The sequence below is a fragment of the Maniola hyperantus genome, chromosome 18, assembly GCF_902806685.2.
Source record: "Maniola hyperantus chromosome 18, iAphHyp1.2, whole genome shotgun sequence".
Classification (NCBI taxonomy): domain Eukaryota; kingdom Metazoa; phylum Arthropoda; class Insecta; order Lepidoptera; family Nymphalidae; genus Maniola; species Maniola hyperantus.
Genome location: NC_048553.1, coordinates 4,412,766 through 4,435,028, shown reverse-complemented (window position 1 = coordinate 4,435,028; position 22,263 = coordinate 4,412,766). Strand labels below are relative to the sequence as shown.

Genomic DNA, 22,263 nt, shown 5'->3' with positions numbered 1-22,263 from the left:
AACATCGTACAACCCTAATATAAGTCAATTATCGTCCAATCTGCAACAACAGAAGTCGCACTAATTTTTAATTGCTCTTGTAATTGTATTTTTGGTAAATATAGAGCTTTGAGTTGATATTGTTTTTTTACATTATTTTTCCACTGATCACAAAGTCAAGAATATTTGATGGCACGGCTGCGACGTCATTAAATATTATTCCAGAAAATTGGCACGTATACGCATAAAGGTTCGCCATCCCTGCTATATACTATTAATCAATACACTATAATTATTATACTAGTGCAGTATATACTAGTGCAGTATATACTAGGTATAATAATAGAAGGGTGTGGAGCTCTGGCAGTTAAAAGCTCCTTTTTCTCTGGTGCCGTATTTTGGTCGAAATAGTGCAATAAATAGAAATCAATCTCATTAATGGATGAAAACAGTGCACTGCGGTTTACCTGTTACCTACAATTTGAAGCGAAAAGCCTATTTCCCCCGTTAGCAAGTGAGCTTTTAGGTTTTAGATACCTATCCAATATTTAGGCGAACATTTTCCAGGAGCAGAGGTTCTACTTATTGCGTAAAATACTCCCGACTCTTGAGTCGCGACGAGTTGAGGATGATGATGATAAGCAGGTGCTCCTCTATTTTGTGGTAAGGTTTCCAGGACAAGGCGCATCTTCCAATTTACCCGTTCGTAGTTTCACACAGTTTGTAGTTTGTACCTGTAAGTACAAATTGGTTGGTCTTGCACACAACGGTAGGTATTATAGCTCACAGGGTGATCCTTGTATTATAATTTATATCAAAAGAATTGCTACACTTAATAACATTGATTGTTTATTGTAGCCTAAATATTACAACTTTTGTAACTTAATTAATACGAAATAAAGCCTGACCAGAAAATAAAACACCTCGCCATATTGCGGAAAACCCGTGGAACTAATTTATACAAGACCATAATATACTTATTGACCATAAACAATATACGCGCCCCCAGAACAAGTTTTTTTATGTTATTGGTCAGGCTTTACATGGTATTGATCTCTGTTGCCTTTATCCTGTATTATAGGCACCAGCAGATTGATTCTTAAACTTTAATTTTATAGGTGGAGCTCAGTATTTAGTTAGTGTGTTAGTCGTAGAATGCCAGAAAACATTAAATGCTAAGATGATTGCAAGTGTGACTCATAAATGCAAAAAGAAAATGGTAGGTACCTAATCGCGCTGTTTTTGTAAAAACCGTTTGTCACACACCATACCTAGTAATGTTTCATTAAAAAGCGCCCGTGCCAGCTAGCACAGATTGTTATCATTCCATTTTACAATTTCGCACATTCCTAAATGTAGCCATATTTCCAAACAGTAGGCACCAGTAGGTATTCAAAGTTTTGCTTTAATTAAATGGCACCCGAATTATGTCATGAAAACAATTTTGGCGAAGTCAATTTTTTGGTCAAGCATGATTTGTTGATAAAATATACCTGAATGAAATTGACTAAAAGTTATTTATCGCCAATCGACTCACTTTCTTGTAAGGATCATATTATTCTCGTTATACTTATCGAAAGAAAAAATCGGGACAGTAGAAGATGGTCAAATAGATTATTGCCGATCGAATATCGTGGATTTACGTTGTTTAAAGATTCTGTTGGAATTTCCCAAAATCCTTCCTTAGTGTACTTACTCCCTGGGAACTCAAGGAATATTTTCTCCTTTCAAAACTCTAGGTTTACGGTTTGGGCTGGGCGTTGTCCGTCAGTCAGACAGTCATTTACGATACGATTTTGTATATGTGCAGATGCCAGAGCAATCCTAATAATATAATACTTATTATAAATGTGAATATCCCGGAAAATCAAAGAGTTCCCGCGGGATTTCGAAAAACGTAAATCCACGCGGACGAAGTCGCAGGCATCAGCTAGTCATGAATAATTATTATTGAAATGTTTTCTTCACGATATGAGAGTTAATTATTTATTAATATAGGCTTAAAATGGTGATTAGCCAGAATTTTATTCGGGTAGATAGGTACTATATTATGGTGAACAAATTATTTCAGTATTAATTGAAACCCATACCTCTATCTGTTTCTGTATCTGTTGTGTATGTATCTGTTTACAGAGTTCTCGAGAAAGGCGCTTTAAACATGTTTTTAGAAAACGTAAGTAAGTGACTTTGAGTAATCGTTGGCTGAAGCATCAATTACCCAAGAGCAGATTAATGGATTTGCAAGGCTTAAATAAAAATCGACTTGCGTCTCCTAGGGGACCCACCCGTCTGGTTCGACGATCGCTTGAACGTAAGGTCAACAGAAATAATAGTGAAGTCTGTTCTGAAGATGTTTTTAAAAGCATGTAACGCTAGGAAAATATTATTTATTTATTTATTTATTTTACACTTTATTGCACACAACACAAAGTAAACATTGAAAAAACACAATACAGGATCTTAATCTAATAGCTGTAGCATGCAAAGGCGGCCTTATCGCTAAAGCGATCTCTTCCAGGCAACCTTTGACGAAAGGAATCACGAAAGCACGGGTTGGTGCGGCAGCCGAAAATGGTCCTAGGTATATTATATTATTATAAATTAGACTACATACACAGTACATTCTAATAATACACAAATATATATAAATATATATACCTATATACATATCTCTATAATATACTACATAATTCTGTTTACATAGATAAATAATAGTTCTTCAAACGATTACTTATTACTTATTATAATATACAAACAAACAAATCTTTCCTATTTTTTGCGAAGAGAGGTGGGAAATCTGAAGCTCATTACGGAAGGCGTAACTATGTTCTGTGAAAGGCTATTATGATATTGATATGTTATATATCTATCCACAAGTAGGTCTAGGTACCTACTTAATACAAAAATGTTAGTAATTGTACCACAAACAAAAAGTTTCTTAACTAGGACTAGGTAAATTTTCGAAAATACGGCTTGAAAATATAAGTTAAAAAATTTAACGTCAATTAAAGCACGCAGAAGTTATTTTTCTAAGAATCTGATCAATTTATTCTAAAAGCTTTTTAATTACGATTTACATAGTAGAAAGAATTAAGTAAGTATTTAATATTATTAGGAGGAGTTGGAAAGGCGTATAAAAAGTTCATTTAATATATTTATTTTAATTTTGTGTCTCTACCTTAGGCAATAGAATTTGAATAGCGTTCAAGAAGTTTATTTAAGTAAGTACATACTTATGTACTTATATATTTTATTATTTTGCGTCTTATGGGCCATGGATAGCAAACCTTTTTTCACACTTACTATTTTTTTTGCAAAAAATGTCAAACCACATTTCGTAGAAAATTACAAAGTTTTTTAAAATTTTATTGTTTGCTACGTCATAATGTCTGACCCGACATAATTTGGACATTATTTTACTCATATTTACTATGGTCCATTTGCATGACAGACGGTTAAAGTTACGTGACGGCAACCTTTAAATTTTGACAGTCAATATGAGCAAAATAGTTGCACAAGTCAGTTTGTTAACTTTAGACAAAAAAAATCGGTATTTGACAACTAGTAAAATCAAGTAAGTAACTTTTTATCAAACTTCAAAACGCGCACTTAGTATGCCATATTCTTTGAAATTCTGAAATGTGACGTCACATCATAATGACGTACTTTTTTAGTTTAATCGATAAATTAAAATGGTTATTACACTTAAAACTAACAAAGGACGTGAATTTTACGTATTTTGGAAGACTCTCTATTCAATAATCACTGAGAAATAATTTATTTTTATGTAGTCAAATACCCAATTAGGTTTGAGCTTAATAATTATCACAGTATGAATAGTGAATAGGTACTGACTGCATTGTACAATCTACTAACTCTATGGTGTTCATAGTTCAATGGTAGCTTTAACCACCTTTCATGTATCTGGACTTCACATGAAATTGTATGCGATATAATGCGTGTTAAATAATCTAATAGCCCAATCAAAACGCGATGGTGTATGACTACGCTTTGCACGAAAACAGATCTCAGCTGGACTTGTAAATTTAATACTTAGTTTAACTACTAACTTAGACTTGCAAAAACTATCATGTTGTAACTTCAGATTGGAATACTTTCTTGTTTTGCGCGCATTGTACAGTACGTGGCAGAAAATAATGTACATCGACCTTTAGAAGGAGAAAGCGGATTTGTAGAGCATTGCCTCTATCGTTGAGACCGACAAAACGTCATATACGTATGAGTGATAGAGACAACGCTCTGCAAAGCTGAAATGTCATTCTAAAGGCCGATGTACATTATTTTCTGCCGCGTACTGTACCATTTTATTATGACGGAGCATCAAAGAAGTCACCAAAACAAAAGTTCTCGAACATAACTAGGTAAAATACAATTTTTGTAGGCTGTGTATTTCGTAAAGCCTTGATTTACATTATTCAGATTCTTGTTGAATAATTTTGTCATTAACGCCTGAATAGCTTGACGGTAAATTACAAGGACAAAATAAAAGTAGGTATTATCAACTGCAATAATAATATTTCATTTGCACCTTATCTTAGATTTTTCCTCAGTTGGTAATTTGTTATTATTTTACAAGCAGGCCATAGTTTGTTGCTTGTAGGTGTTACAAACGTATGATATTTTTACCTCCTTTAGTACTCCTTTAGTACAACAAAAAGTACCTATTATTATAAATGTGAGAGTGTATTTGTTTGTTGGTTTGTTGGTTTGTCTTTCAATCACTTCGCAACGGAGCAACGGATCGGCGTGATTTTTTGCATGGGCATATGGAGTTAAAGACCTGGAAAGTGACATTGGCTACTCTTTGTCCCGGAAAATCAAAGAGTTCCTACGGGATGTTTAAAATACTAAATCCAGATGAAATCGCGGGCATCAGCTAGTACGTATATAAAAAGTAAAGTTCTGACTCCCTCACTGACTGACTTATCTGTGAGATCAGTCATTGTGACGCGATGTGCAGCTTATAACTTCGAATGCTACTAGAACTTAGAGCTTCATAGGTAGAACCAGAGGAGAGCAGTGCAGATTTTCTTTTAATATCCATATTTTTACTGAATAGTCAAACAATAATACCTAAGTAGTGAAATTTATGAGATGATTCATCATTACCATCGATCTTACACGATATATCTACGAGTAGGTGGATACGTATAATATTGTATAGGAGTCATGCGTCGCAGAAATGGATATCAGAAATATTTGAAATATCTACGCAACCAAAGGTTCTTTGTTTGACGTTTTAAGCTTCACTTAGAGCTGTGGAAACTTCGGAAAAGCTCAAAAGGGTAAAAACAGTTCGTCCTTTACCCTTAGATTACAGCTTCATGGATTATGGAATTCAGCTTCAGTGCCCCGGCATTCGCCGACGTGTTTGGACGTGTGGTCTGTGCTTCTCAGTTGTGTACGCGAGTGCAATTATTACGATGTGTGCAGTTATCGAGTGTGAGTTGTGAGTGAATCTGTGTCTTGTTTTTGGATCCGGAGTTGCATCTAACATCATCAGCAAAATGTAAGCTTTGTAATTAAAAATATTATTTGTCGGTATAGTTTTTTTTGCTGCATATAAATAACTGTTCAAGTGCTGCAATTAGGGTAAACTTTTAGTGCATTGATTGCTCATTGAAATTACAAATGAAGTTGTTTTAGTAGCGAATATCAGTTTGATTTTCGGATTTAAATAGTGTAATAATGTAGACAGAAAGTTTCGTGCGCCTGGTTTTGTATTTTATTTATTAACAAAATGACTTTTGTCGAAAAAGATTAAAATAATATAAAAGAATTTACCTAAAGTTAGGAGAAATAAACTTTGAAAAGTTAATTATCAGAGTAATCTGTGTTACTTACTAGAGTTTAAGTTAAAATTAATTAAAGTTTTAGTTACGTTAGATTTAAGTAGGTAGGTAGGTACCTACTTACTTAATTTTTTCTAACTATGTAGATAAAAGTAGATAAATATGTTAGCAGGTACCTTGTAATTGATTTGAAAATTGATACCTATTTTAAATAACAAAATCAACTAGTGCTTGTAAGAGGAGTGCATTCGGAGCGCTCTCAATACAAATGGTCGGACAAGAGTGTTTTCACCTGTGTAAAAAACCTTTGACGCTATGTTTAACTCAGGCGAACTCACAAAAAGATCGTGCTCGTCTTCTCGCTGCCTCTACAAAAGAGCCTGGCTACAGGCTTGTATAGTGGTGATAGTCTAGTGGTAAGGACTAATGGGCAGATTACACCTACCGAGTAGTGAAGCGAGACAGTAAAATGTCACTCGGCCGAGACAGTGCTGTGGCTGAGAAATTGCGGCGAAATTGCACTCGTTAAGTGTTTATACCAACCGAGTACTCGGCCGAGGACACTGACTCTCCACAATGATATGGTTACAATGCTTTGTTGCAATAACCTTAACCTAACCTTAACTTTATCTCGGAGCTTTAGTTTTAAATAAATTATCACCACTAAGTAACTTGGTATATCATCTTACAAATCCAAGAACCGACCATCAAAAAGTGTAATTTATTACCTATTTTGAATAAAATATTTGACTTTGACTTGGAATAAGTAGGTACCAAAATAAGTACTTACATAATTAGAAAACACGACTGCTCTGCCAAAAACGCACTAAAATGTTAAAAAACCATACCTATTTGTAAAAAACTATACCTACTTAGGTATTGTTTTTTTTTAAATTTATAGTCAGTGTCACTCGGGATGATGTAAGGATCCTAATGATATCCAATAAATACATTCAAATCTGTTTAGGTGTTTAGAAATCATGGTGGAATAAAGAAACTCACATAGATACATGAAAACACAGTCTTTGTTTGAGGAGTCGTGTAAAAATTGTATTTCTTAACTTAAATGAAGGAAAACATTACCGTTAAAAATAAATAACGTTAAGTAAAATCTAAGGGCCAGTTGCATAATATCATGGGCTACCAGGCAATTAAAGTTACGTTACTGTTACCTACCGTTAAACTTTCCATTGAAAGAATTTAAAAAAAAAATTGTTTGCAAAAGCGCTGGGTTAAATGACGAGAATGTTTAAAGTTTGAACAATGAAATTTTTTGAAAATTTAAATCATCACCTAAGTTTCCTGTAAACAATAGGTATGCACATTTTCATATACAGTGCAAGTACTAGAGACCTACGTCCTACGTCCTACATTGTAGTAGGTTACCTACTGAGGTATAAACATAGGCTGTTACACTGCAACTAACAATGATCTCTAATTAAATATTCACCACTTCATTAGTCTGTATCAACGGCAACCCATACCTACCATATTCATATATGTACTATCTGGATCTAGCAGAACGTCACCGGTACGTAACACAATATAATTTGCAGTAGATTGCATAGCCAGTTTAACAGTCGCAGTATTTCTTGAAATAAAATCAGCGTTGTACAATGTTACAGTATTTGCTAATTTACTAGTCGGTGATCATTGTTTGCAATGCAATTTCAAGGTTACTGTACTTTACTGTGATTTCTAGCTTAAAACCACACTATCGATCTTGTTTTGTTTTGTTTCGGTTTATTTATCGACAACATGTGGTGAAGTAGGTATACTTATCTATTTGATTAAATATCAAGATAAGTAAATGCAACTTGTTGCAAATGTTCAAATGAAATTAACTATTACCAAGGCGGAGCAGATTAGACGCCTCAAATGGTTTGGATTAGCCATACTCTACGTAGGGAATTCTACAGCTTCCAACTGGAACCCTCACGGCAGGAGAAACCAAACAAACCTGGAGGCGTACGCTGCTGGCAGAAGTCGAGAGGATAAAGGTTCGTACGCACCTGAGCGGCGCGGCGCGGCGCTTCAGCGAGCTGCACGTCGCGGCACAGAGCGTCAAAATATCATTTCTATCATTTTGTATGGCGCATATCGCACTAGAGCGGCGCTGCACAGCGCTTCACCACGCTTCACCGCGCGTTGCCGCGCGTCACATCTGGAGAGAATATTTTGAAGCGCAGCGAAGCGACGCGCAGTGCAGTGACGCTAGTGCGACATACCCAGCGGCGCGGCGCGGCGCTTCGCGCTCGTACGCGAACGGGTATAAAAGTGACGCGCAAGTGGCGCGAGGTGCCGCGTACTGAAGTTGTAGTGCGGTAGGCACCGTCGAGCGGCCTGAGGTGACGCGTTCTGCAGTCGGACTGAAGCGCCGCGCCGCGCCGCTCAGGTGCGTACGAACCTTAAGGATGACGTTGGATGAAGTAAATAAGCCTCACTGGGAGGACATAGAACCTAAAAACAGGACCAACCATTTTCGTTACACAGAAGCCTAGTTCTAAAAAGTTCCTACTTATTAAGTACTTTCATACATACATAGTTTTTTCTAGCAAAACCAGGCTGTCTGGTACGTTGAACGACTAGAATCCCTAATCATTTAGGTATCTACCTATGCAATCGGTGACTCTAGGCATAAGTTACTTTGGCAAGGAATTTTCTACTCAACAATCATAGTTTTAGTCAACAGGGTCCGATTAAAAGAAACCGCATTCAAATCGGTCTATCAATTTGAGTGATACGATGCCACAGACAGGCACACAAGTAGGTACACAAATACACGGATACACATGTTAAACTAACACCTCTTTGTCTCTGTTTGTGTCGGGGGTAAAAAATGACAATAAATTAACGATGTGAAGAAAAAACTAGTTAATTAGCGATTTCTATATTATGTAGCGTTGGCGTTCACAAATTTTTTACCGGATGTTATTAATGAGGAAACGGAAGGTTACATGGATTATTAAAAAAAGGTCTGGTGAGTGGGTACTGGGTGCGGCGCTGTACCTTCTCAAGGAACCGGTCTGTCTAAGTTCCAACTATGCGCTGCAGAATTTCTATAACATAATATTATATCTAAGTTAAAATATAGTAACTAGGTAGGTATATTATGTTGTTATTGACTATTATACTGTTATGTGTTCATACTTATAATAATTATAAAGTACGGCTGGCAGGTAGTACCTAGGGACCTACTAATAATGTGGCAAATACAGAAAACAACTTGTGATAACTTTGACATAAACAATCAAAAATTTGTGTAGTCCACGCGGACGAAGTCGCGAGCATAACCTAGTTAGATAATAAGTAATTTAACTGAGTAACATTTTGTAAAATTTAATAATTTTTGTAAGTACATTTTTATGGAAAAGCGTCAAAACATCATTTAAAGCTTATTTGATGGTTGAACAATCAGCCCTAAGTAGTTATCTAACCTATTTTTATGAAGATGGAGAATTCTGATTCTGTGATACAAATAGGTAAATCAAACTAATTAATTAAGGACGCGTTTTAGCCTAGGGGTACGTAAAACTTACCTAACATTTTTTCCTGTCCAATTAGACAATTACTAACCTACTTTTAATTTTCAGTCGTTAAAATGAAATCATTTGATTCCTAATGTATGGAACACAGGTACCTACTTACTTAATCAATTTTATATATTTGTTATCATACAGAAACTAATAATTAATCTATGTTTGCTATTGAATACCTACTTATTTAAAAAAACGGGCCTAATTGAGCACAACCTCCTTTTTGGAAGTCGGTTAAAAAGCCATGTTTAAAATTCGAACTTAATATTAAAGCGATGACAGCCTAGCGGTTAAGACCATCGGCCTTCTTTTTAGGACCTCTAACTTTTCAGAGTTATGTGCATTTTAAGCAATTAATCACTTGCTTTAATGGTGAAGGCAAATATCGTGAAGAAACCTGTATGCTGAGAGTTGTCCAAAATGTTCTCAAACGTGTGTGAAGGCTGCTAATCCGCACTCACACACATTCTGAGAGGAGACCCATGCTCAGTAGTGGGGCGGCAACGGGTGGATCGTGATGAATATTATTCTGATTCCGATAACATTGTATGGAAGCTATGGGAACCGGTTTACGGCCTTCTTGTTCAAGCGCCTACTTCGTGACTCGATGTCCGCGGGGGCGGTATCAAACGAGTTTGCAGAAATGCATTCTACTATTAAAATGCAGGGATCGCTTGTCGGCTGGGCTAGTGTTAGGTACACTGGCCTGTCTTCGGACCATCCCTTTATTCAAAAAATCTTTGCTCATAAAACAATCCATACTTCGATTGTAATATTTTAAAATGCGAAAGTGTGTCTGTCTGCTAGCTTTTCACGGTCTTTTCGTTTAGCTGATTTTACGTAAAGACACGGGGATAATTTGCAACCCGGGAATTTCTGGGGAAGGACATAGGCTACCTTTGGTACCAGAAATTGAAACATTTCCTACGAGATGTAAAGAAAAACCTAAATCCACGTGGATGAAGTTGCGGGCATCATCTACTCGGTACAGAAATAGTTTGTCACCTGGAGAAGGAGAAGATTAGGAACCCGGAAAATCAAACTTTTTTTTCATTTACCATGCTCGTAAAGTTCTACTTTATGCTGGCTGTAAGCGGACTAAAACTGTTTTTCATGCTCTTGTGCATTTTTTATAAGTGAACAACAATCTGTCTGTATGGCATATGTATACCCAAAAAAATAATGTAAATATGTAATTTTATGTCAAAATTATGAAGAGTTTACGACCTATACAACCTCATTACAGCGCTCTCATTTAATTACTACTCTTTTCGGTTGATCTATATACATGAACTGTAATAATATTATTGTTTCATTTCCTCGGCATCGAAGTGAAAAGGAGAGTGTATAACTCTCATTAAATATCTGCTCTCGCCTTCGGCTCGGGTAGATGAACGCGTCGGATAATGCTTGTTTTATGCCCTCGTTATACAATCTATTATTTTAAACGGGGTTTTAAAAACCTAAATCCACGCAGATGAGGTCACAGGCATCATCTAATCTCTACATAGTAAAAAATAAAGTCGCTTCCCGCTGTCTGTATGTATGTATGTATGAACGCGTATGGCGGATCGCTAATATGGTAATAAAATAGCGTGATAATAATATTAAGTAGACCGTATGTGTGTTGCGTAGGATACCTATAACGTAAATCAGTAATTTAGTATGGACGAGCTAATGCGATCGTCGTGATTTTACATCTCCATAAGACAGGCCATAACTTCGATAGGTTAACGTAGGCCAGGTGTCACGTTTTTGAACATGGAGAACAAAGGTACACTCAGGGTCCAGAATAGGTACTTAAAGTCCCTCTTTCAAAGACATTTCCCTCTTCATACGAGATATCATTAGGATCACAAAAGAGACTCGCAGAATAAGAGACACTCCAGTCCCCTTAATTTACCAATGAGTATTACAAAATATAAGCTTATTATCCTATTGTCGTTACATCTACAAAACCTATATTAGATAAGTCACGTTCACAGAATTGATTGAATTTGACCTGAAATAGTACTAAATTACCTACCTACTATGCCCAGCAGGCGTCCCTTTTGAAGTAGATAATAATATTATGTAGGTAGGTAGGTATAAAAAAAATAAGTAATAGGAAAAGAAGCTTGAACGATACTCCAAGCTAGTTTATTGTAATAAATAAGCTAAATATATTGAGTAAGCATATCGTAATGAGATGATGACTGACAAAAACAAATTATTTCTCAGGAACTATTAAATACAAAGTCTTCCATAATTTGTTAAATCCAGGTCCGCTGTTAGTTTTAAGTTTGCTAACCATTCATACAAGCTCCCTAATTAAGCAATAGTTTTGATGTAGATATCATAAAAAGTCACTGGTTTGACTAGTCATCATACCTATTCTGCTTTCTTTTTGTCTTGAGACAATTTTTCTTCTTCTTGTGTATGATTTGCGGTCAGTCGATAGACTGTAAGCAGATTTGTTCTAGGACTTTATGACATTTTCTGAGTCTTAGGACAAGTGTCCTTGTAGATCTTCACAATATCAAGCACATTAGCCCGTTTCGAACACTTTATTCTTTGACGAAAATTGCTACCGAGATAGCTTGAATCCTGAGAAAACCTGGGCTTTGCAAAAACAAAGTGTTCCGCGGTAATTCCAAATCTAATAATAAATATCTATTTTGTACAGAGACAGTTTCCATCGGAGACGGACATGACTGCGTTTCATCTCCGCAAACTACGATGGGATTTCTAATGATACCGAAATCCACGCGGACGAAGACGCGGGCATCATTTAGTTTCTACAAGTGCCATAAGTGAATTGACAAAAAACAGCGCTATTACTTAAATTAAAAATGATAATTATGCAGTGTTAAACCACTTTGCAAAGTTGAGAGTGCACTAAGTACACGAGTGTACATTTAGAAAATACACGAGCTTATTAAATTAAAGCATTGCTGTGTTTTAATTTAATAAAAAAATAATTTATTAATACAATTAAAACACTGATCTGTTCTAATTTAATAAGCGAAATAATTTGTGAGATATTTATGTAGGTACAATATTATTGCGCTGCATGCTGTAATCACTAACCATCACCCAATATTATAAATGCGAAAGTGTGTTTGTTTGTTAGATCATTGGTTTGTTCTTCAATCACGTCACACAATCATCATGATTTTTGCATGGGTATAGTTAAACACTTCGAGAGTGACATAGTTAATTTTATCCCGAAAAATCACTTCACGGGATTTTCAAAAATCGAAATCCGCGTGGATGAAGTCGCGGACATCAGCTAGTAGCTTAATATCTTTAGCTGCCATTCTACCAGAGACACCTATATAATACTCGTGTGCCAGAGATGTGCAAGGATATATTATAATAACTACTGACTCTAATGAGTAATGCATGTGAAACATAATAATGGAGATGTCTCTCAACAAGTTCAAAGTTTTCATAAAACGTAAACTAATTGAAAAATCCTATTACAATGTAAAGGATTATTTAAATGATAAGCAAGCTTGGAAATGAGTTGCTTAACGACTTTGTGATAGTTCTAATAAGTTTCAATAATTTTGTAAAGTGGTGATAATAAAAAGAATACCCGGCTGAGTTTGTTGTGGGCTCTTCTCAGACCTGGGCGCGTTTGGAACCCTCGTAGCTTTAGTTTTAAGTTTGCGTAATAATTATCACCACTATATCTTACAAATGTAACACCATACCAGACTATCAATACGAGTAATTTATTACCTATTTTGAATAAATCTTGAATAAATTTGACTTTGACTTTGACTTTGAAATAATATATCAGCCAACAGATCTGTCACGACTCGGTAAGTACAAAGACATTTTACTTATGTCTTTGGGTTAGTCAGTGAAGTCATTAGGGTTAGTACTTATATCTTAGAGAGAGAGCAAATTCACGGTTTTCGGATTTTTTCCTTTACTTGTGCTATGAGATCTGCCAAGTTTCGTGATTCTAGGTCAACGGGAAGTACCCTACCCTATAGATTTTCTTGACAGATACGACAGACGGACAGACAGCCAAAAAGACAACGAGGTGATCCTATAAGGGCCTTTTTTCCTTTTGAGGTACGGAACCCGAAAAATTAAAAGATGAAACGAACCTCTTACACCAGTTACACGGAGCCACGTTGCGGGTCGCGAGTGCACTCAGGTCTCAGACCCAGAGTGCGCACTTAGACAACACCGAGATAATTAAAACGCGCCCTAATGCAAGACGCGTGTTTTTGTCGCCAGACTAATAATATCATGCTGGGTGTCTGGCGGGAGCGCAGAGAAATTCCTGTGACATTATCTTTTGTTCCAAAACACGTCAAGTCACCCAAAAGATGCTACGTCCACTTGTCGTTTGAAAATTAACCAGGTTAATCCCAGAGATCATATAACGTTCGCGAATCGATTCCGCTCCGAGAGAGCGTTTACGAAGAACCTGGTTAGGATCGCCTTCTAAATGTCGATGTACATTAGTTTCTGCCGCGTACTGTACCATAAGAAGAGATCGCAGTCAAGGGCTAACTTGTATCAGTTACAAAAAAATAATCAGCAAAAAGTAAAAGATCGAACGACCCCTTTACCTACACCAATAACACGGACAAAGTGCAAACAGACAACACCGAGATAATTAAAACGCGTTGTAATGCAAGTCGCGTGTTTTTGTTGCCAAATAAATATCATGCTGGATGGTAGTATTTATACGTCCATGGCTGGATATTATCTTGTGGGAGCGCGGCCGAGAAATTCCAGAGACATTCTCTTCACACAAAAAGTGCGAGATGGACTCGCGCATTGAGGGATCTGTACCTTGGAAGTGGAAGAATACCTGACTGCAAATCATCATCATCATGATCAATCCATCGTCAGCCTACTACAAAGCACGGGTCTTCTCTCGGTGAAACAACACTGAGATAATTAAAACACACTGTAATGCAAAATGCGTGTTTTTGATGGCGCCAGATTAATGTCATGCTGGATCGGATGCAGTGCGTAACCGCTCTTAGAGTATCATTCTACATCTCTAAAAGTCGCCTCTTACTGAAACGACTTTTAGTTCAGACCTAAGATTCGTAAACAGACCTTTTATAATGGGAGCCTAAAACTTATAGATACTCTCTAACGGAAACTTGGTAATTTTTCATACGAAGGGGATCGCTTGTGCTGCTCCCGAGTTCGCCAACTTAGTAGGGTTGCCAACTGTCTACCACACAACGTGTGTGATTTATTTTCATTATTTATGTACTAAGAATTATGTAATTACGTACTCGTAAGTTATAAAATAATGGGCACAAAGGGAAACTTGTCTTTATGAGAGTACTAGCTGATGCTCGCGACTTCGTACGCGTGGATTTAGGTTTTTAAAATCCCGTCGGAACCTTTGAACCGTTGATCCGTTGCTCCGTTGCGACGTGATTGAAGGACAAACCCACAAACCAACAAACCAACAAACAAACACACTTTCACATTTATAATAGGGGTAGTGATTTGTTTCCGAGAGAATTTGTAAGTGAAATTGTATGTTCAAAGAGACTGTCCTGCCTGTAAATAATGTGTAATTATTATCTTTGACCTACACCAGTTTTCCTACATCATAGGAACTAATCACGGAGTAGAAAATCTGTGGAACTAATTAAACATCTTGCTTTCCTTCGTCACAAAACGTAGGTACGGCCACGACTGTGTCGCTTGTGTTGGAAGTTCTCCGCAAGAGCAACTCTCTACCCGTTTGATGTCGTCTATCCAGTGTACACTTACAGTAGGGGTCTACTCCCAAGCCAGCTTTTCAGGTCCCGAGTCGCCATTCCAGCACACTGAGCCACCATTAAATAACGTCATTCGACACTTCTGGACCTAAATATATTGCTATGTCAAACGCAACAATTGCCACAGCTGATTTGTTAGTATTTAAAATTTTTAGTACTTAAGTAGGTATAGGAACTTAAATTGATTAATGGATTTTTAGTGACGCAAGTAATAGAGGTAAATAAATATAAATATACCTATCTTCGGTTGGGTAAATAGTGTAAGTTAATTATTATGTAATTTTCTACGTAAAGTTTATTAAATTACAATATATTACACAACTTACTTTAAATAACTATATAGATATTACAGCTATTTTCTACTACCTCGTAATTTAGAAACCAAGGTTTAAATTATACTATTTACCTAATGATCGAACTGCGGAGCCCTTTACAGGTAGGTACCATGTAGGTACTTTATTTTTTATTATAACTGAGTCTGATTAAAAAGGTTTGTCTTTTACGTATACACAGAACCGGTCTAAGTATAAGATTAATTGGATACAATATGGAATGGTAGATATACCTACATATACACATCAAAATGATACCTAAGTTGGGAAGGGGGTTTTGTGCTATATTCATCAATGTGACAAAAGCAAGAGTTATTTTAAAATTTCTTCATTTCAAATGTCATTTTAAAATAATGAGTAGGTACCTACTATAACCAGCATACGTCCTGTTGCGCTATCTATTGCTGTTAGCCCACTTCTACCTAAGTCTTCCATCATCACGACCAGGTGAGATCGCGTACGGTCCAGTAGATCAGGAGCAAATTGGCTGTAATAGACGGACAGACCAATGGACAGACAGACAGACAGACACACTAATGATACTAGTTTTCCTTCCCGAACCCGAAAAATAGAAAAATCCGCTTGAATATACCTAGATGACGTACCAACTTTGAGAAGATTGACTTATGACACCCCTAGAAACTTTCCCAAGTTATTTGTAGGGTCATGAATCTTAAGACTAGGGTTTACCTTCGGTAATGGCCGGACGGAGAATGAATATAAATAACATTCGTTTACAGGCTTTTATCTTTCGTTTTAGAGATATGTCCGTCAATTGGAAACTTCTGTAAGCGTCCAAATACACAGAGAGCCTTCTGATTTTCTCTTTACTCGTAATCTTTCATGGAGACCTTTTACTTTACTGCTTTCCTACCGAATCGTTTTTTTTTAAAAGAATATTAGCCAAGTTAATTGCTGACTAATATTCCCCTTTCCCCTCCAATTAAGCGTAAAGCTTGTGCTAGGAGTAGGTACTACAATAGTGCAACGGGTAGGATTTGAACCGGCGACCTTTCGGTTTTCAGTCCGCTCCTTTAACCGTTGAGCTATCGAGGTAATTGCGAAGTTATATATAGGAAATCTGCAAAGCAGAAGTTCTCCTTTTTAAGCTTGTTTTTTGGAGTCGCTCGCTGCCTGTCTGTCTATCTGTCTGTCTGTCTGTCTGCTAGCTTTTCACTCTGTCTGTCTGTCTGCTAGCTTTTCACGGCTCATCCGTTCAACCGATTTTAACGAAATTTAATATAGAGATAGCTTGCATCCCGGGGAAGGACAAAGGTTACTTTTTATCCCGGAAAATCAAAGAGCTCCCACGGGATTTTTAAAAACCGAAATCCACGCGGACGGAGTCGCGGGCATCATCTAGTGTTTTATAATAAATAGGGTGGTCCACCGTTTTTATTTAGATTCTTGGGATAAAATTGCGGTGGCCGCCCAAATCGATTATGATACGGTTCCACTATCGGCATTCAGCAAATTATTCGTTATATCGAATCGAATTGTGTGGCCGGCTGCAATCGTACCGTCCTGCACTTCCTGCTCACCTGAAAGGTTGGCGCGAATATAGGTCATTTTTAAAAATCCCGCATGAGATCTTTGTTTTTCCGAGATAATGTACGTAGCGTATCTAATACACCGTAGGGAGGACAAAATTCGCTGTCACAGAATGTCGCGTCACATAAAAATTCGCCATATACCCCGAATAGTGTGACCAGTTGATTTGCCGAATACCGAATTTTCGTGCTCGAACTCGAATCATTTGCCGAATCTCGATCAATTATTATTTATCAAAAATTTTAGTGGAAATAGCCGACAGAGCACGGACGACAGTTATCCAGCTTGGAACAAAAAATTCAAAAGCAACGCACACAAAAGAGGCTTTTCCAACACTGGCAGGCGTCAAAACATAAAAGGAAACTAAAAGGTCAATCAACACACAGAAATAGAAGGTAGGTATATATAATGGACCTACATACTACCACAAAGTAGCCTCAATGCGTGGATGGGCTTGTCTAGGCCCGGTTTCCATTCAAGCGGAGCGGAGAGATATTATGTTCAATAGCAATCAAGTTTTTTAAAAGATGTGTTTTTTTTTTTACTTCATCTATTAATAATCTGATTGGTCGACTAAACACATTTCCTCCCCGCTCCGTTTAAGTAGAAATCGGGCCTTAAGGGGCCCGCGCGCCGTTGTTTTTAAGCTAAAGTAAATGAAGGTTAGCTAGGTCCGTGATAAAAGATATCACGCCCCAGCTCTAGTCCACTTTGTCGGTGTGCGTTGCGCCTAATACACAAAAAGACTAGCTTTCTTTACAAGCCTCTAGTTGCATAAAAGTATAAGAAAACAACTTCATTTCTCGACTAGGGTAGGTAGTAGCTCTCACGAAGTAGGTAGGTACATAATTAAAGGCAGGAAAATACATCTCGAATAAAAGGCTTTCTTGTCGCCAAAGGGAAATTTTCTCCACGCAAACTTTTAAGTGTTCTCTCAAAGTAGAGCTACTAGGTAGTAGCTACGACTCGCTGGCGTTATTTACGAATTCACGTGGAATATTGTTTACTTAAACTCCTTTTTAGACCGAACTTGAAGTCTAATAGCTTAACACCGGGTTTGGTCGTTACTATTATATTTTTTTATTTTAACAGTGTTTTCAAACATTGATGCCAGCTCCAAAATTCGTTCGATAAACAATTTTCACTAAGTAAGTATATAAAATTCCTAGATGGTCATGTTTAAAAACAAATATAATATATAACCTTGTTATTTAAATGTCATCAAAGTAAGCAGTGAGCGTAGGATTAAAACTTATTGTCGTGAACCAAAGGACACAGCTGAGGCCAGTCGGAGTAAACGAATAATAAAACAATTTGTTTCGATGGCTATCGGCTATAAACTAATTTTTTATTAATACCTACTAGATGATTTGATGGTGATTTTTATTATTACCGGCAACATCGTCCGTGTGGACCATCAGCTCGAAACTTCAGTCTAGTGCTGACGTCAACAAATGGCGGCCACGCGAATTAGCAATTTGCAGGACTTATACCAAGTAGATGATTCCCACTATTTCGTCGTCTTTAAAATCCCGTAGGAACTCTTTTATTTTCTGAGATAAAAAGAAGTCTACCTCCATCTCCAGGATGCAAACTCTGTAGATAATACCGGCAACTTCATCCATGTTTGTTTATTAAAACCGTGGGAGCTATTTGATGTTCCGGGGTAAATAGTAGCCTGTCACTCTCTAGGTCCTCAACTATACCCATGCAAAAAATCACCTCAATTCGTAGCTCTATTGCCGCGTGATTGAAGGAAAAACCAACAAATAAATTAACACACTTTCCCATTGGATAGTCATACTCATGTATTTCTTTAAATTTACATACAATGTTCACCCGAATTATAGTGAACAGGTTACCTAGTTCGTCACACTAATTTTATTGTTCACAGTACGTATATTTAAATATTAATAGATGTTTATTTATTTAATGGCTTACTAATGTTAGCTTATAGCTTATTGTATAGTTTTATAGTTTTAAGGCTAAAATTTGTACGCCTCACATAGGCATGAAATAGCCTTACATATACCTATTTCAACAAATAAATAGATTTTGATTTTGATTTTTTTTTTAATCAAGGGTTTATTGAAAATTGCCGACATGAAAATTAAAAAAAAATCAAAGTGTTATTTTTATATATAAAAGGAAAAGCTGAATGACTAACTGACTGACTGGCTGGGCTGAGTGATCTATCAAAATACAGCGCAAACTACTGGATGGGTCGAGCTGAAAGGCATGCAGATAGCTATTATGAGGTAGACATCCACTAAGAAAGGATTTTTGAAAATCCAACCCCTAAAGGGGTAAAATAGGGGTCTGAAGTTTAATAGGGGGTAGAAGTGTTGTCCACGCGGACGAAGAATAAGTTAGTTTCTTATACGAGGTTTGTGATCTTGATCAGTTTTTTCTAATTTCCAAAGATGGTGTTAAAGAATTTAGAAAAAAAACTTTTTCACCACAACCTACAACCCCATTTAATCAATTCTAAAAATCGTTTTAACATATCTTATCAGATTACTTACTTAATACCAGTAGGAATACAATATAGCGGACAATAGGGTCTTCTAAGTCGTTAGAGTGATCGAGATAAGTGCAGAATTAGTGAGACAGAAATGAGTCGAAACACCTCCAACACAGTTTTCGTTATATTCATTCAATGGCCGTCACCTCTTCCAACTTCATTCATCTTTTATTAAATTTGTTAAGTGTTGCTTTGAGTGTGTATTTACTCGTAGGTTTAAATTTTATTTTTAAATTGTGGTTCTTTTATGCCACAATTAAACGGAGGTTTTTGATTTTACAATTTCCAAATTGTCCCTGGTTTGGTTTGTTGGGAGGCTTCATCCGTGGCTATCACCCTACTTTACAGTACGCGGCATAAAATATTGTAGGTACCTTTAGAAAAAGATAGCGGTTTTGTAGAGCGTTGTCTCTGTCGTTGAGACCGACAAATAGTCACAGAGGTATGAGTGACAGAGACAACGCTCTACAAAGCCGAAATCTCATTCTAGAGGTCGATGTACAATATTTCTTGCGGGCTACCATGCCATTTATTATAACGATTTCGCTCTACTTTCTCAATGTCTAGAAGAAGAAACTCTTTGTAAGAAAATATGAAGCATATTTTCTTTCTGCAGACTTGTAAGGGGGTGCGCTAACATCTTAGCACCCCAAATGTCAACCGCACCTGCACGTGGTGCCCCCTGCGAATCAGCAGACGAGGTTATGACGACCGAAGAATGGCGGGATAACCATTCCATATGGCTTGGCTTTAAATAATACAGACCAGAGACGGGCAGCAGCGTCCCTGGTGCGAAATAGCCTACAGCCCTGCGCTGACCAACCCGCCTGCCCAGCGTGGTCAGTATGGGCACTACTTCTAATGAGCAGCGCCAATTTGGCGCGCTCTTGGAAAGGCCTATGTCCAGCAGTGGACGCAAACAGGCTGATGGATTGGAGACTTGGAAGAAGAAAACTTCACTGACTGAGTCTAACAATAATAAAATAGGTAGGTACCTACTTAACAACAACAAAGTTTTGTTACTTATAAAGAGACTGTAGACATAGTCCGTACAAAACGACTCCTCACGTGCCATTTTAACTCTATGGGTCAACTTTGACGATCTCCCTGGCGCAGTTGTAAGCGCTGTGGTCTTATTAGTGGGAGGTCCCGGGCTCGATTCCTAGAAGGGATTTGGAATTTTATAATTTCTAAATTTCTGGTCTGGTCTGGTGGGAGGCTTCGGCCGTGGCTAGATACCACCCTACCGGCAAAGCCGTGCCGCCAAGCGATTTAGCGTTCCGGTACGATGCCGTGTAGAAACCAAAGGGGCATGGATTTAATAAAAACCGCCATACTCCTTCCAGGTTAGCCCGCTTTCAACTTAGACTGCAATATCACTTACCACCAGGTGAAATTGCAGTCAAGGGCTAACTTGTATCTGAATAATAATAAAATAATAACTGTCATGTGAAAAGTACCTTCGGTTCACCTCTAAAATCGTAGTTTTAACATGAAAGGCACAAAAAGGTAAAATAGCGGCTGAGGAATTAAATTTTACGCGTTATAGAACAAAATACCAACTAAGATAAAGTTACACAGTAGAAATATTTGTGAAAATACCTACCTCTTTTTAAGTCCTTTACATTGGTTAGGACTGTGCATTACACATTCGCGACGAGAATGGCATAACTTAAAAAAAAAACGGGCAAGTGCGTGTCGACTCGCAGTTTTTTTTTGACATTTCGCACGATAAATAAAAAACTATTATACACAAAAATAAATAAAAATCTGCTTTAAAATGTACAGGTAAAGCCCTTTCATATGATACCGCTCTTGGTATAGTAATCTTACTTAAAAGTTGAAAATACTAATTTGTCATAAACACACTTTAATTTTTTTAGTGATGTAACCACAAATTCGCGGTTGCTACAAAACTTGCTTACTTGCCAAATTTCATAATTCTAGATCAACGGTAAGTACCCTATAGGTTTCTTGACAGGCAGACAGACAGACAGACAAGAAAGTGAGTCCTATAAGGGTTCCTTTTTTTCCTTTTGACGTACGGAACCCTAAAAATGAACGTTTTTACGATTATGTAAGTTCAGTAAAAATATTATTATTTTTTGGAGAAAATGTCATGAAAACGGAGAGATTGTAAAAAGTAATCAAATTCAGATAAATGCAAACACTTCCCTCAGCACAGAATAACAAGAGTTCCCTTTTATATTGTTATTTCCCTCTCCGCAGGCCCTTCTAATCTTTTTTCGGCAAACCGTATTTGGTCAAACTTTTTCGTACAACTCTTAAGTCAAAAAAGTTTGCTAATGTGTTTTTTATAAAGCGAATTGTTGTGAAATTGCTTTTGGATATTATTGGCCGCATTCGGTAAATTATTGTTTCTCAAAATACCGTAAAACAAAATTTTTAGTTGTTTCTGTAACGTATTTTTATGCGAGTATTATGATGAAAAATATCGATTTTTATTTTTACGCTGACAACTTTTTAAATTTTATGTCCTACCTAACTAATTATTGGTTTGATGAAATAAAACATCACATTCATTAAACCATTAGCTATACATAAAAATTAAAAATAAAATCGGTACCCTTTTATATCAGTAGGTACTCTTATTATAAATTCGAAAGTGTGTTTGTTGGTTTGTCCTTTAATCACGTTGCAACGGAGCGACGGATTGACCTGTTTTTTTGCATAGATATAGTTAAAGATTTATTATAAGTATTGATGTAGAGTGACATTGGCTACTTTTTATCCCGGAAAATCAAAGATTCC

General features: G+C 36.8%; 1 protein-coding gene across 1 annotated transcript in view; it reads left to right on the top strand.

Annotated features, from left to right (window-relative positions):
• Positions 1-5,231: 5,231 nt before the first annotated feature.
• LOC117990776 (uncharacterized) overlaps positions 5,232-22,263 on the top strand; it is a 430,777-nt gene continuing 413,745 nt past the window's right edge. The window contains exon 1 of the mRNA XM_069504461.1: positions 5,232-5,509. The gene's annotated coding sequence lies outside the window, so the exon portion shown is untranslated. The remainder of the gene's footprint in view (positions 5,510-22,263) is intronic.